The following is a 6,000-nucleotide window of genomic DNA, read 5'->3' on the forward strand; positions in this document are numbered from 1 at the left end:
TGTTAACCTATTCAGGTCTGGTCTATAAACTCTCTGCAGTCATCAGTCAGAATTCTGTTTCTTTTGCAACCGGTTGGAGTTCATGTGTAACCTTAATCAAATCATAAAATGACCTGCTAGGGGCCATCATAGCTTTATTATTTATAGCTTGAATACAAAGGGTTTATGCTTGCCAATACATTTAGCCAATCAGAATACACCATGTATGTCTTGAAATACATTGATTGTCATACAATGTTTCAAGTGGCAACTAGAACAGCCTTGAAAATGGTTATTGTTTCGTTTATCAGTCTTTCGGACATAAACTCAAAAGATTTCTTTCTTTATTCTTCTCAATTAGCCTTGGATATATCTGGTGTTGCTTTGTTCGCCTTAGATACATTTAATGTTACATTTGTCTTGTACAAGTCATGCCTTAAAACAAGATTATTCAGCAAATATAGTATTCTGACCAGCTCTGCACATTTTTCTTAAGGGCACATGAACTCATATTGTGATTAACAGTAAATATCTTAATAAATGCGAAAAAGCGTAAATCAATATATTTGCTATACTGCGGAAGCTCCTACACTATCATTTCCCATCTTTTTGATTCCACTTTTTCTCCCTATTCTACCTACACTAGGCCTGAACTATTCCCTTTCAGTAAACTAGTTGCCTGAACTTATAGTCCAAACCTTGGGGATTACCCTTAACAACAACCAAAGGATAAGCAACTTCATTCTTCTGGCTGGAGAGTCACTGTCAGCTTCTTCGAGTAGGATGCATGTAATCAGGTATCACGACCTTTCACCTTAATTTGAGGTAGACATGGTTAGCAGCACTTGATATGGACCATCATATCTTGGTTCAAAGATCTTTCTTACATGTCTCTTTAAATAGACCCAATCTCCTGGATTTAGCTTATGCGTAGCTGATCCTTCTGGGTCTGGAATGGAAGAAAACACTCGGCAATGGAGGTTAGTCAATGTGTTACAGACCTCCTGTACATAACCTGTTAAATCACCATGATTATGTTGTAATTGTTGTGGATAATAACAACCTGTTCTTGGAGCTAGGTCTCATAGGTGTGGTCCTAATATTGAACGAGACTATAGGTAGGCATTCTGGCCAAGTTCTTTTGGTTTCTGTCATCATTTTCTGTAGTTTTAGCTGAAGGTCAAAGTTCAGATGTTCCCCCTCCCCACTCGCATGGGGACGGTAAGGCACGTGGAAGGCCTGCTGTACCCCCAAATCTTTCATTATATGCTGCATGACTTCTCCTGTGAGATGTGTACCTCTATCTGATTCTATAACCTCAGGTATCCCAAATCTACATACTACTTCTGCTATCAGTTTCTTTGCAGTGGTTTTTGCTGTGGCTTTGCTTACTGGCCAGGCTTCGGCCCAGTGACTAAACATGTCCGTTGCTACTCGTACATATTCATATGGACCGCTTCGTGGCAACTGTATATAGTCAATTTGTAGTCTTTTGAAATGGGTAAGAGGCTTTGGGTATAGTTCCTAGAGGTGTATTGGTTCTTTGTCCTGGATTGCTGATTCCACAGATCCAGCATCCTGCAACAAATTTTGTTGCAGCTTTATTGAAGCCTGGAGCTATCCAATGTTCTTGTACTCTATTTACCATGGCTTCCTTTCAATTATGTACTTGTCCATGAGCTACTTGTAACATAGGTGGAAATAGAGCTGCTGGTAGACAGTACTTTAATTCTCTTGACTTCCAAAGTCCATGTTCATCTTCTTCTGCCCCCAATCATCTCCATTTCTCCTTTTCTCCTTGTGATGCTTGTTGTTGAATTTTGATCAGCTCCTTTTCAATAGGCATTTGCTCTCAATCTTGAGCTACTAAGACTTGCTCAGGTTCTTTTGATTGTAAGGCAATTCTCTTGGCTTCTGCATCTGCAAATGCATTTCCTTTAGCTTCCATGGTTTGGCTCTTAGTATGTGCTTGTACCTTGATTATGCCAATCCTTTTAGGTAGTTCCATAATCAAACTGGCATGTTTGATGGGTTTTCCATTCGCACCTTTGAAGTCCCTACTTTTCCAAATAACAGCATAATCCTGGGACCCCCCCCCCCCCCTCCCTCCCCCAGCATAGCGTGAATCCGTGTAGATGTTAGCTGTCATGTTTTCAGCATGTATGCAGGCTTTGGTCATTGCTATGAGTTCTGCTTCTTGTGCTGACATTCTTGGTCCAGAATCTATGACTTCAGTTTCAGTTGTTACTGCATATCCTGTCCTTGGGGATCCATTATCAAAATATCTTGATCCATCGACAAACAGGTTCATGTCTAGATTGTCCAGTGGTGTATCTTGGACATTAGGAAGAGGTAAAGTCTCTAATGCCATGAGGGCTAGGCAATCATGTGGAAATGTTTGTGTTGTATTTTCTGCGTCTGTAGCAGCATTTTCCTCCTCATCTGACGATTCACCATCATTACCATTTCCCCCTCTCCTCCCCTCTTTTGAATCATTGATGGGAAGGAGTGTAGCTGGGTTTAGTACAGTTCATCTTGTGATGGTGACATGGGAGGCGCTTAATAGCGCTACTTCATATTTGGTAAGTCTGGCTGCAGAAAGATGCTTGCTTTTTTCTTGACTTAGTATTTCTGTTACAGCGTGCGGTACTTGTATACACAGTGGATGATCAAGCACAAGGTCTGTCACCTTTTCCCTCAGTATTGCTGCTGCTGCCACTGCTCGGACACAGGATGGTGCTCCTCTGATAATCGGATCTAGCTGGGCTGAACAGTATGCCACTGGTCTTTGTTTTGGTCCGTATTTCTGGGTGAGCACCCCTAAAGAATGCCCTCTGTTTTTGTTATGATTCCCGTACTCCAGACCAGAGGAGATCTTATGACAGAGGTCTGAGTACTGGAAAGATATGCTGGTAACGGGATCAGGAAAGCCTAGTAACCCCTGGCGCCCTAACTCCGTTGTCTCGCCCGTGTTATCAGAAATCCCCTGCGAGACTATGGTTGCTTGAGCCCATGGCAGCCGCGTTTGAAGGGCGGATTATGTCTGCCCAACTTCGATGCCCCCTCAGGTCTTAATGGGAGACAAAGGGAAATCCGAGACAGGGTGATAACAAGGGGCCCTCTGACTAAGCAACCAGGCCAGGGGCTACAAGCTAACTAACTTAAACCAAAAGTATGTGCGGACAAACCGCCAGGGAAAAGAACAACCAAAAATCCACTAATCCGTTACTCCTATCCAGCACCGCTGGATACCAGAGTGGATTTGTGGGAGCGGAATCCTCTGCAAAAGCTCCGAACACAATATAACTAAATAATAAACAGTAAGCGGTCAAGCAGCAACACACGGCTACGCCGCGACTCACGAACACCACAGGATGTTAAAGATGCTCGGTCGGACTCCAGGAATAGATGACAACTTCCGAGTACTGGACCACTGAGGACAGGAACAACCGGATAGAGCAGGACTGGAAACTCTCTGTAACTGAAACAGCAAACAGGAAGCTATTACCGGCGTCTGTGAGAAGCCCAGGAAGTGTTCTTAACAGAGAGTCCTCCAATCAGCTGTTTGGAGGCTGATTGGATTAAATGCCATGCAGCTGCCAAGCTGCATGGCCAGGGAAACAGATGAGTGATTAATTACAACATGCCGTGCAGCTGCATGCTACACGGCCAGGAAACCAATGATGATATTAACTTAGACCCAGCAACGGGGAACGCGGTCCGACAGTGGCGTCCCCGTTGCTAGGCGCCGGGCCGCACTGACGAGCGGACCCTCGGCGCCTAACAGTACCCCCCCCCTTGAGGAGGGGTCAAGGAACCCCTAAGGCCAGGTTTCTGAGGAAATTCTCGAAAAAATTCCTTTTTGAGCCTTGGGGCATGGAGATCCTCATCCAAGACCCAAGACCTTTCTTCTGGACCATAACCTTTCCAATGTACCAAAAAATAAAGCCTTCCTCGGGACAACCTGGAATCGAGAACCTTCTCCACCAAGAACTCCTGCTGACCCTGTACATCTATTGGTGATTTCCCCTGAGAGATCTTGCGAGGAAATCTACTGGACGAAACATATGGTTTCAACAAGGAGCAATGGAAGGTATTTCCGATCCGTAAAGTTTTGGGTAAACGTAACCGGAAAGCAACTGGATTGACTTTTTTTATAATATGAAATGGTCCAATAAATTTAGGGCCCAATCTGGCTGAGGTTTGTCGAAGTTTAATGTTGCGAGTCGACAACCATACCCTATCTCCTACTTTAAAAGTGCACGGCCGCCGGAGCCTGTCAGAAATTTTTTTCTCCCGAAATGCTGCTTTTCTGAGAGCAAGGTGCACTTTTCTCCAAATGAGTCTGAGATGAGAGGTCAAGGTCAGCGAGGAGACAGAGGAATGTTGAAAAAAGGAATTAGCTCGGGGGTGAAAACCAAAAACTGTAAAAAATGGAGACACATTGGTGGAGGAATGACAGGAATTGTTGTAAGCAAACTCCGCCAACGGAAGAAACTCAGACCAGTCATTTTGGAGTTTGGCCGAGTACAAACGCAGATATTGTTTCAATGACTGATTAACTCGCTCAGTCTGCCCGTTGGATTGGGGATGGTAGCCAGACGTTAAAGATAATTTCATCTTTAATGAGGCACAAAAAAACTTCCAAAATTGAGCAATGAATTGTGGACCCCGATCAGAAACAATATCAGTGGGTAACCCATGGAGTCTGAAAACATGGCGGAGGAACAAGACTGCCAATCCCTGGGCGGATGGCAATCGGGGAAGAGCAACAAAATGGGCCATCTTGCTAAAACGGTCCACTACCACCCATATGACTCGGCATCCGGCTGACAGAGGAAGGTCCACCACAAAATCCATGGAAATATGAGACCATGGCCTAAGAGGAACATTCAAGGGCATAAGTTGACCGATAGGCAAGGAACGGGGAACTTTATGCTGTGCACAAACCTGACAAGAAAAAACAAATTCCTTAACGTCCTTGGAAAGACCAGGCCACCATACTGAGCGGGAAACTAATTCCAAAGTCTTAGCGATCCCCGGATGCCCAGCAACTTTGCTATCATGAAACTCCATCAAAACAGTTGCTCTCAAAAACTCAGGGACATAAAGACAACCGGCAGGAGTATTTCCAGGAGCTTGATGTTGAAGCTGCTTTAACTGGGTAAATAAATCTTGTGTAAGGCCTGCCCGGATGACTGAAGACGGAAGTATGGGAGTAACAGGACTGTTATCTTGAACTGGGAGAAAACTGCGTGACAGGGCATCTGCCTTGGTATTCTTGGAACCTGGCCTGAAGGTGATAATGAACTTGAAACGAGTAAAAAATAAAGCCCAACGAGCTTGCCGGGCATTCAGCCGTTTAGCTGATTCAATGTATTGAAGATTTTTGTGATCAGTCAAAACTGAAATGGTATGAGTGGCTCCTTCAAGCCAATGCCTCCACTCCTCGAAAGCCCATTTGATAGCCAGTAATTCCCGGTTACCAACATCGTAGTTGGATTCAGCAGATGAGAATTTCCTGGACATAAAGGCACAAGGATGTAATTCTAGAGAATCCGGATCCTTCTGAGATAGGATAGCCCCTACTCCAACCTCCGAGGCATCAACCTCAACAATGAAAGGCAATTCTGGGTTGGGATGTCTGAGGACTGGGGCTGAGACAAAGGCTTGTTTCAAGGCCTGAAAAGATAACTCAGCTTCTCGTGACCAATTGGTGGAATCTGCTCCCTTCTTAGTCAGTGCCACAATGGGAGCAACTAGGTCGGAGAAAGAGTGAATAAATCTTCTATAGTAATTCGCAAACCCTAAAAAGCGCTGAATTGCTTTTAAGTTGGTGGGTTGCGCCCAACTAAGGATGGCTTGAAGCTTCTTTGGTTCCATACAGAATCCCCGAGGGGAAATAATGTACCCTAAAAAGGATACCTCCGTGACATGAAATTCACACTTCTCCAGCTTGGCATAAAGGTGATTTTCACGTAATTTTTTTAGAACCTGACGCACCTGGGTAACATGTTTTTC

The sequence above is a fragment of the Pseudophryne corroboree genome, assembly GCF_028390025.1.
Source record: "Pseudophryne corroboree isolate aPseCor3 chromosome 3 unlocalized genomic scaffold, aPseCor3.hap2 SUPER_3_unloc_43, whole genome shotgun sequence".
Lineage (NCBI taxonomy): Eukaryota > Metazoa > Chordata > Amphibia > Anura > Myobatrachidae > Pseudophryne > Pseudophryne corroboree.